An 11,848-nucleotide genomic window follows, 5' to 3' on the forward strand; every position below is an offset into this window, starting at 1 on the left:
TTAAACATAAAAAAACACATTCAAATGGACTGAAATTGATCGATTTGTTACGTACATCTCTGATTGCAAAAAGCACAAGCGGAACTCCTTTATGACAGTCATCAGGATAGCACTGACCATAAGCAGTGCCACAAATACTGTCTCAACAACACATTACTACTGCAGGAAGTCGTCTTCACACCTATACTTCAATACTTTTGTAATTAAGGTCATTTACTGTGCTGATTTCTTGCTCATTACTCACTTGCATGAATTCAGTTAGTGAGTCGTGATGGAGGACACTAGCTCATTTTCAAATTTCTCGTAAATACAAAACTATGAATGGTCATTTTTTGCCGAATAATTTCTTTGCCTTGCAAACAGCTCTGCTTCAAGCACAATCACAACAATAGCAACCACTGTTGACAATGGAATTGGTTCGAACACTGGGGAGACCATGGCCTCGTGGTATTATCTCAAGACGATTAATCTTGTGATCCTGGTAATGACCGAGAGCATGGATTTGAATCCAAATACGGCAAATGGTGGAATTTGTATTCAATAAAATATCAGGAATGAAGAATCGTATGAAACTATTGTCAGCTGTCAGAAAAAAAAACTTATCTGGCACTTTAACGTCCTTCAGGGAATGGAATCTACCATCTTCACCTGGTTGAACTGACATGTGAGTCCAGCAATGTGGTTGACTTTCGATTGCCCGTTGAAATGGCCAAGCCAGCCACTCAGTTCTATCATTCCATTACAAAGCCTCAAAGAAATGATAACCGCATGAATCTAAGCACTGACAACTTACATCCCACGGACTGCAGTGTTTCAGGAAGGCAGCACACTAACATTTTGTCAGGAACAATGGGGAAAGGAAATTAAATGCTGACCTCGCATCTAACGAATGAATAAAAATAAAAGGTGACACTCAGGGAAGAGATTCAAAGGGATATCCCTCACTTGAAATAAGGAGTTTGATGTATAACCTACATGAGCATGATATTCAGGTCCATGTGAACAGGAGATTTTATTTCCAAGTCTTGTCGTTTAATTTTACGTAATGACATTGTCTGTGGTAGGATGTGAAACAGAGTATTTTGTACAATAACCAGGGCCTGTGAATTGCATCTCCAGTGACATTATTACTTTGATACAGTGTCCCTAGCATCTGTGGGACGATGTAAAAATGTGTCTTACGTGCAATAGTCTGTCGTTCACAATGACATCTTCAGCGACATGACTATTCTGACACAGTGCCCCTATCAGCTGTGGGAGCATACGAAACAGTGCCTTCAGTGTACTAACCTGCATCACTGACTTGCATCTCCAGCGACATTACTACACTGCTAAGGGTCGTTATCACCTGTGGGAGGATGTGGAACAGTGTTTCCCTCTGCATTACTTCTTTGGCGACAATACTATCTGACACAGTGTCCCTATCAATTGTTAGAAGACGTGAAATATTGCCTTTAGTGTAATAACCTAGGACTCTGAAGCACATCTCCAAAGATATTACTGTACTGACACAGTGTTGCAATCACCTGTGGGAGGACATGAAACGGTGCCTTTCATGTAATAAATTACTAATTGTACACAGTGTCCCAATCGTCTGTGGTAGGATGTGAAACTATGTATTCACTGTGGGCGGCACGGTGGCACAGTGGTTAGCACTGCTGCCTCACAGCGCCAGAGACCCGGGTCTGCGTGGGTTTCCTCCGGGTGCTCCGGTTTCCTCTCACAAAGATGTGCAGGTCAGGTGAATTGGCCATGCTAAATTGCCCGTAGTTTTAGGTAAGGGGTAGATGTAGGGGTGGTGTGGAGTTGTTGGGCCGAAGGGCCTGTTTCCACACTGTAAGTAATCTAATCTAATATTTACTGCAATAACCTGTGCCTCTGAATTGCATCTCCAGCGAAATTACGACTCTGACACAGTGTCCCTCAAATCTGTGGGAGAATATGAAACACTGTCTTTAGTGAAATATCATTTCCCTCTGAATTGCATCTCCAGTGACATTACGACTCCGACACAGTGCCTCTCTGATCTATGGGCGGATGTGAAACATTGTCTGTCGTGTAATAATCTGTTCTGTTGAATTACGTCTCCAAAGACATTAAACTCTGACACAGTGTCCCTATAATCTGTAGAAGAAGTGAAACAGTATCTTTCCTTTAATAGCCTGGGCCTCTAACTTGCATCTCCAGCGACATTACTACATCAGCAGTGTGACCTTGTCATCTATGGGAGGATGCAAAACAGTATCTTTAGTGTAGCAACATTTCCCTCTAAATTACATCTCTAGCGATGTTACTACTCTGACACAGTAGCCTTACCACTGTGGGAGGATGGGAAGCAGTGTATTTACTGTAATAACCTGTTCCTTTGAATTGCTTCCCAAGAGTCATTACTGCTCTGACACAGTTTTCCTGTCAACTATGGGACGATGCGAAACTGCATATTTAGTGTAATAGTCTGTCCATCTGAATTACGCCTCCAGCGATATTTCTACTCTGACACAGTGTCTCTATCTTCTGTGGGAGGATATGAAACAGTGTCTTTGGTGTAATAACCGGCGGCTCTATATTACATTTCCAATGAAATTACTATTCTCTCAAAGTGTCTCTATCATCTGTTGGTGGACATGGAACAGTGCCATTCGGATAATAATCTGGGTTTCTGAAATATATATCCAGCAACATTACTCCTCTGACACAATCTCCAGAGCACGAAATTACTTTGGAGACAAGACCAAATTTGTTATCGAAATCATGGCAACTGAAACAGTAATTAGAAGATAGCTGGAACTGTAAAGTCTGAATTTTACCAAAGCACAGATAATGGTTTACTTAGCAAAAGCACTGGCATCAAGATCCGGACTGGGGATGTTATGGGGTTGGTAACAGATAGGTTTGATGATAGAGACAGAAGTCAATTCAGGGCAAAAGGGAGGTTTAGGAATGTAACCAGTCATGTTCTCAGGTGTTTGAGAGGCGAGGTATGTGGGCCCATCGCAAATTTGTGGTTATGACTGTCGTTTGCAATTGAAATTGTTTTTGTCTTTTCCGAAGAATGATAACGGAAATAGCAATGTAGTTCACCATAGGTTTTTTGGGATTAATAAACGAATAGTGATGGAAAGACTTACCAGGAACACCAGCAATAACGAAAATAGGATAGTAGCCCAACTGAATAATCAGCAGTGCATTGAATGTCCGATCTGATAATGTCGACCAAAGCCAGGAACGCTGGAAAATACCAATGGATAAACTCCTTACCATTATTGTGGCGTTACATTTTACTGTTCTCAGATGTGGATCCGTTGTAAATATAATCCAGTCTACTGCTCTTAGATTTTAATCAATTGTTGTAACATTCCAAGCAACTGTTCTCTGATTTTGATCCATTGTTATAGCATTGCAGACTATTCCTGGAGTCTGATTTCTCTTCTCCCTGTATCTGCATCTGCTGATCCCTGATCGAGTCGGAGGGCATTCATCTACTGGTACAATGGGAGTAAACATTGCAAGAACCCACTTGCTAAGAGGAGAAGTAAAACCTCCAGTGGCACACTTAGAATCCATGGAGACTGGCATCAATCAGTCACAGTAGAAACAGTTCTGGTTATCTCCTTGCAAGATAGTTCATTCACTTCTCAATCAGTACTGTACTAGATTGTATTTTGACATCGCTGCCAATTGTTCTCATTTTCTACCACAAACTTCTCTCGTGAAGTTAGTCGTGAAGTAGAATGATGAATGTTTCTTATCGTAGGATAGATTATTCTGCTGTGTTGCCCGTTTGCAATGCTGTAATTGCCTGAATCCCCTATACACCCCCCACAAAAAATCACTATGTCGCTACTGGGCTGAGCTCTCCTCCAGTACAACAGGCAAAATCCAAGAGATTTACAGTATGTATATTTGTTCTGACGAGATACAGGAAGTGTGATTTTTTCTGGAAATTCCTTTTGTAGTTCTAATAAGGCAATTTTATATCTTAAACACACAATGCGCTTCAGCACAGTTTTTAAACAAACTCACAAATACGTTAATACATTTAATTGGTGTCAAAGCAGGAAGACTTACATTTTTTGAATTCAGTCCAAGCCAACTGTGGACGGCACGGTGGCACAGTGGGCGGCACGATGGCACAGTGGTTAGCACTGCTGCCTCACAGCGCCAGAGACCCGGGATCAATTCCCGCCTCAGGCGACTGACTGTGTGGAGTTTGCACGTTCTCCCCGTGTCTGCGTGGGTTTCCTCCGGGTGCTCCGGTTTCCTCCCACAGTCCAAAGATGTGCAGGTCAGGTGAATTGGCCATGCTAAATTGCCCGTAATGTTAGGTAAGGGGTAAATGTAGGGGTATGGGTGGGTTGCGCTTCGGCGGGGCGGTGTGGATTTGTTCGGCCGAAGGGCCTGTTTCCACTCTGTAATTAATCTAATCTAACTGTGGCATTTTGTAACAAAGCTGGTCCTGTGACAGGGTAATGTTTTCCTTGATCTTTTTTCAGAAAGTAACTAAACGACCCTAGTTTTCAAAATGGCTGAATGGTACATCGGGTCCTTTTGATTATATCTAACAGGCAATGTCGCAGGCAGAAGGCTTTCAACTCTGTACGAAATCTGTTATACTCAAGGGGGCATGGACACGGCTGCAGATGGGCAGGTCAGTTCATGTCGAGAGTTCGTTGAAAAAATGTCACTGTTGAAACGGGACCCTCACGCCTGCTCCTGCACTTCTGACTTTGTAACTTGTATTATTTTTGTGCGATGTTTACTCTTCGTGCAAAGGGGTTTGTTTATTGGGATTTATGCAAGTATTTTCGAACAGCATAATTAAGTCACGATAGCATGTCATGTTCTAAGAGGATAGGTCATTTGGGTATTCTCTTTCAGGTTCGTTGTGTTTCATTTCGTAATTTTGTGAATTATTTCTGTTCGTTTAAAACTTAGCAGTCTGACCAACTAATTCACTCCAGGAATATAGACTCTGCACTTTCTTTCAAAGAAAAGCAAAGTTACGGTAAGGCCACCTGCTCAAAGATTTTTTTCAGGCATCAGGCCTGATCCATAATCGATTGTGGGCTCGAGGCAGCATTTAGACACCGAGTCCTGTGTGTTAGTGTCTTTTATTTGCTGATGATACTAAGCTGGGTTGCAGGGTGAAATGTGAGGAGGATGTTAGGAGATTACAGGGTGACCTGGACAGGTTAGGTCAGTGGTCAGATGCATGGCAGATGCAGTTTAATGTGAATAACTGTATGGTTATCCACTTTGGTGGCAAGAACAGGAACGCAATTTAGGTAATGGGGCGGTACAAAGAGATCATGGTGTTATTGTACACCAGTCAATGAAGGTAAGCATGCAGGTGCAGCAGGTAGTGAAGAAGGCTAATAGCATGCTGGACTTCATAACAAGAGGGATGGAGTATAGAAGCAAAGAGGTTCTTCTGCAGCTGTACAGGGCCCTGGTGAGATCGCACTTGGAGTATTATGTGCAGTTCTGGTCTCCAAATTTAGGAAAGACATTCTGGCTATTGAGGGAGTGCAGCGTAGGTTTACGAGGTCAATTCGTAAAATGGCGGGGCTACCGTCCGCTGAAAGACTGGAGCGACTGGGCTTGTATACCCTTGAGTTTAGAAGACTGAGAGGGGATCTGATTGAGACATATAAGATTATTAAAGGATTGGTCACTCTGGAGGCAGGTAACATGTTTCCACTGATGGGTGAGTGCCGAACCAGAGGCCACAGCTTGAAAATATGGGGTAGACCATTTCGGACAGAGATGAGGAGAAACCTCTTCACCCAGAGAGTGGTGGCTGTGTGGAATGTTCTGCCCCAGAGGGCAGTGGAGGCCGAGTCTATGGATTCATTTAAGAAAGAGTTGGATAGAGCTCTCAAGGATAGTGGAATCAAGGGTTATGGAGATAAGGCAGGAACAGGATACTGATTAAGGATGATCAGCCATGATCATATTGAATGGTGGCGCAGGCTCTAAGTGCAGAATGTCCTACTCTTGCAACTATTGTCTATTGTCTATTGTGTTAATTTGGTTGGGTAAATATATCTTCAGATCACAATGAATATTTCAGTCACGAAGAACGTTCAGGAGTTGGAAGAAGTGATCTTGGGGGTTTTACAAAAGTCAAATAAGACCAAGCTTCGGGAATTGGTAGACAAGCTGGAGTTGAAGCGAATTCCAAATGTGAGGACAAATGAGATTATTGCAGCAGTAACTCAGCTTTTAAATTTGCTGGAATTCCAGTCAGGATCTGTGGAGATGGCTCAACCTCAAATACAAATGGAGCCGCTTGAGCCTGAAACAGAAATGAAACTTTTTGAATTCCGATTAAGATCAGAAGAGAAATAAAGAGAACGAATGGCTTTAACAGAGGAAAGAGGAAAACAACAAATGGATTTAGCAGAAGAGAAAGAAAAGAATGGACATCATTTCAGATAAAAAGCGCGCAGTTATGTAAAGTGAGGTTTGAGCTTCGAAAAAGCGTTGAGAATTTGTGGCAGGAGTACTGCACAAACTCTCATCTCCAGGGATACAATTTGTACTTGTGAATGATATAGCTGATTCACCAGTCTGAGTGCTGCCCAATGTGGTTTAACAGCCATTGGAGACGCAGACAACTGAAGCAAGGGACTCTCATCCTGGAATCTTTCCTGATTATGTGTTAACGAGATCACAAAGTCACCATTTCAAAAGAATACAGAGGCGTCTGATAAGGAAGTTTAATTCGCATTAGCAGAGACTTTATTTGGTCAGATATTTCAGACAAAACCGGAGCAAATAGGTGATCATGCAAACATTTTAAACTCAGCTAATCCAATTGAGTTACATGAGAAAGATTAAAATTTAAAGCAGTCGTATCAAAACGTGTATACAGAGAGGGACTCTGAATGTATCCCGGGTTTTATTAAATTAAAGATTATGTTCTATCGAGGAAATGGAGACCATCACATCTTCAAGCTGATGACAAATAGGCAGATATTCATCTCATTGTCTTGCCAGTGGATATGGAAAGGAGGTGTTGCGAGTAGCGTTTGAGAAACCACTTGGAGGTCATTTAGGAGTAAGGAAAACACAGTCTAAAATATAAAGCCAGTTATACTGACCTGGATTACAGAAGGACGCAGTTGAATTTAGTCAGACATGTCATGCGTGACAGAATTGGAACCGCTGGTGGTAATAAAACCTAACCTTTCGTACCGATTCTAGCATTTGAGGAACCTTTCACAAGATACTTAATTGATTTCTTAGGTCCCTTATCTCACACGAAAATTTGGAATCACCATTTCGTAACAATAATGGATGCATCGACTCGGTTCCCAGAGACCGTCTCATTGTGCACTATTACACCTGAAAGAATTATCGAGCAATTACTCAATTTTGCCACTAGATAAGGACTACCAAAAGAGACACTGTCAGATCAAGATTCCAACTTCATATCCGAGATATTCAAGGACGTTATGGTCGTTAGGGACACCCTCGGTATAAAACTACTCAAATCTACTGAATATAATCCAGAACCTCACGAAAGGTGTTCTCAAACATTAATTGGGATTGGGATAATGGAATTCTGCTTGCACATTTTTTGGTCAGAGATGCACCAAATGTATCGACAAAATTCAGTCCATTTGAATTAGTGTTTCAGCATGAAGTGACAGGACCGTTAAAATTGATTAAGCAGAACTTATGTCCGAATTCAGAGAGCACACAATTGGACATTGTGTCAAATCTTAGGGAACGATTAAACAGAGCTGGGGAGTTTGTTTGACAACATTTAAAACTTTCACACCATGCATTAAAATAGGTGGCGGGCAAGAAAGCAAAAGGGTGAAATTTTGCTATCAGGGATAAGGTTATTTCCAGTGAGGGGTACAACTTAAAAAACAAAATTTTGTGTACCCGATCAAGTCGAAAACGAATTGAATAAGATAAACTATTTGTTAGGAACACCAGACAGAAAGAAAGCCCACAGGGTGTGTTTTGTTAATATGCTCATAAATTATGTTTATAAGGTAGGAAAGCAAGAGGAGAAAGTGATAATAATTACAACACAGAAGGAACAAGGAAGTTCAAAGAATAGTGAATTGGACATTTCTCAAATTTAATTTCACAATGAGGAAATTGTCAAAACTTGGAATAAAATCAAAATGACCTGAAAGAGTGATTTCTATCATGTAGGCAGCTATGCAGAAACAGACTTAAAAATACTAACCTTATTGTTCTTGATGTCGATACCGGAGATGCTGTTCCGATTAAGCAACATCCTTATCAGCATAACTGTCTAAACTTGGCACAGGTTCGGAAGGAGTTCCAACCCATGCTCCAAGAGGATATGTTTGAAGTGAGTTGCAGCAACTCATCCATAGTCATGATACCAAAGCAAGATGGTAACCAAGGTTTATGAGTGGACTATTGCAAAGACATGCAGTTACAAAGACTGATGCATATCAAATTTCGCGGTTGGAAGATTGTTGAACAGGTAAGACAAACTACTTACATTTCTAAGTTGAACTTGCTCAGAGGCTACTGGCAGGTACTTCTGTCAGAATGCGCAAAGGCAATTTCGGCTTTCGTAAAACCAAATTTACTGCATCAGATTTAAGTCATGTTGTTTGGTATGAAAAACCCATTGGCCACAATAAAGCCATTGCTGCATGACCCAACTGTCTTCGTACATTGATGACCTGGTGATATTTCATGACTCACGGAGAGAATACTTACCAGGACGAGTTCAATCGATTTCAGAAGGCCGGCTTGGTGATAAACCTGGCTAAAACTGAATTTGGATTACACTGGTGCTTGAAAAACACAGTCTGTCAGGCAGCATCCGAGGAGCAGGAAAATCGACGTTTTGGGCAAAAGCCCTTTGCTGATGAATGGCTTTTGCCTGAAACTTCGATTTTAATGCTCCTCAGATGCTGCCTGACCGGCTGTGCGTTTCCACCATCACTCTTATCGAGACTCTGATTTCCAGCATCTGCAGCCCTCACTTTTGCCTAAAACTGATTTTTCCACAGCCCAAGTCACCTTCCCGGGATGTGTTATTGGGCGCGGACAAATGGCCCCATGGGATGCGAAAAAGAAGCTAATTGGGGACTATCCCACGCCATCGTTTAAAAGAGCTGGACTATGGTTCCTGGGAGTGGGTGGATTTTGTCGAAGTCTTTTGTCGAATTTAAGCAGTGTGGTTGTTCCATTCACTGAGTTGGTAAGGAAAGGCAAGAGGTTTCAGTGGACAGCGGACTGTCAAAAGGGTTTGACAGCCTGAAAGCTGTGTTAACAAATGCCCTGGTATTAACCACACTTGATTACACAAAGATTTTCAAATCGGCTATCGATGTGATTGATGTCAGTGCCGATGGTTACTCTTGAAGTTAGACGACAAAAAGGTAGAAAGACCATGTTGACTATTTCTCCAGGAAGTAGAACGTTCATCAGCAGAAGTACTGGACAGCTGAGAAAGAGACTTTTAGCTTACTGCTAACGTTGCAACATTTCAGTGATTATATTACAAGCAACGCATCTGAGACATTTTAATACATTGATCATATCTCATTAAAGTTTGTGGAGTAATTTAAAGGCAAAAATGCAAGATTGTTGGGATGGAGCCTGCTGTCTCTGACATTCGATTCGAAAATTATGCAAGTGTCAGGACGTGAAAACATGATTGCTGACTTATCATCGTGACTCGAATGAGGGATTAAGGCATTCGGTGGTGGGAGGACGAAGTCTGAATCCGAAGGTCGTTGTGCATGTTCTCATGTTTACAGTCAGTGAGTATGTGTGTGTTTTAGTGTACTAAGCAACTTTTGGAGAAGGAATCGAGGAATGAAGCCTTTTTTAGATATTGGTAGTCAATTTCTTACTGGGGAGGGATGTGTCCCAAAGCTGGCCCTTTTACAACATTAATCTGTCCTCGATTTTGTTCGGAGCTGTTCTGAACGACACAAGGTTCTAACATGTCTGACGTTTGAATGCTTCATTGGGGCAATTTTGTTTATACCTAACAGATAATACTTCAGGCAGATGACTAGAAAAAAAAGGTGGTATAACCAAGTTAGAGTGGACTTCTCTATGAGTGCGCAGGTCAGTTCAGTTCGGCAGTTATTTGAGTTTGGATCACAGTTAAAACTGGACGCTTTTCCCCTCCTTCTGCCTTGATGACGTCGTAGCCTGAAAGTATTTTGTGCCATTATATTCCTTGTGCGAAGAGGTTTGTTTATTGGGAATGTTGCAAGTAGTTTGGAACAGCACCGTTATGTCTTGATAGCCTGTCAAGCTCAGATAGGATATGTTATCCGTTATCCTATTTTTTGTTCTTTGTGTTTCGTTTCGTGATTTTGTAAATAAATTCCAATTATTTAAAACTCGGCATTCGAGCCAGCAAATACACTCTGCGAATATCCATGATACATTACCTCAAACAAATTGCGACGTTACGGTCTAAGCTACTTGCTTTAAAATGTTTTAAGGGGTCGCGCCTGGTTCATAACAACGTACAATAACCTTGTTCATTAAATCCCATCGATAAATGAGTCAGGATCAGAATGAATATAATATTGGTTAGAAGACAGAAAGGACTGGGCCAGTAGCTGAGGAGATGTAAGCTGAGTATACTAATATCTCCCAGTCACGAGTATTGAACCATCACATATTATGGCAAATGGAATGAAAAGCAATGCAGAGCAAGAGAACAGACCATCTTTGGGAGCTAGGATGATGAACGGTAATGTGACTAGAATTGGAAAATTTTGATTTGATGTACAGAATTATATTTTATATATGGACTGTTTAATCACAGATTATACAGGTTGATAAGATTGTTTATATCGGGACATTATATTCAGAATTAAAAACAGACAGAGATAACAAAATGTGTACGGTGACAGGGAATTACAGCAGAGTTACAGCAGTGATAAAGCTCATTCCGAGCTCGTACAGAGATGATGGGTTCCGTGACCACCATCTTTGCTGTAATTATTCTGATAAATGTATTAAAAGCTTTCATCGCCTGAGGATACAAGACAATTCATAAAGAACACAGAGGATGTCGTAAATTATAATATATTTCTATTGTATCATAAAGTGTAGCTGTTTTGTTGAGATTCGCGCATTGAAGAGAGCAGAAAAAAAGTACTTTTTTGGAAATTAAGGAAGGAATTGACGCCAGTGTAATGCAATTGTTACTTGCACAGGTAATGGGAAGAGGAATGAGGCATATTGTCCAAATGAAACGAGATTCAACATCGAGAACCGTCAAGAAAAGCATAACATTAGAGATAATGGAAATCTGAAATAAAAGCACAAAATGGTGGGGAAATACAACAGGCGAGATAGGATCTGGAGTGAGAAGCAGAGTTAAAATACTGAGTCTGTAATGAAATTTCTCTGAAAAATCACATTAGACTCAAAACGAAATTCCGTGTTTTATTCTCTGCTCTGATACTGCCAGACTGACGAGTTTCTCTGTAGCACGTTCAGTTGGTGCAATGGCAAGTGACAGACAGTAATTCTGGGCGTTTGCTTTCAGGATGGAGGCCTGGGACCAGCAGTTTTCACAAAGGCTGGTTCTAGGTTTTCATAGTTTGTCAGTTGTACAAATGCTTTAAATGAGGGTATAGAAGCTATGGTTAGTAAGCTTGTGGATGACACCAAAATTGATGGCACAGTGGACATTGAATACGGTTTTCTACGATTACGAAAGAATTTTGTTCAAATGGGTCAATACGTTCTGAAATATGAGATATAGCTCAATCTGGATGAATACAAGGTATATAAAATACAGTATGTGTTTTCTGCTGTCTGATGCCTCAGGAAATAGATGGTTTTACTCCCCATTTCATGAGGT

The sequence above is a fragment of the Chiloscyllium plagiosum genome, chromosome 7 (genome assembly GCF_004010195.1).
Source record: "Chiloscyllium plagiosum isolate BGI_BamShark_2017 chromosome 7, ASM401019v2, whole genome shotgun sequence".
Taxonomy (NCBI): Eukaryota; Metazoa; Chordata; class Chondrichthyes; order Orectolobiformes; family Hemiscylliidae; genus Chiloscyllium; species Chiloscyllium plagiosum.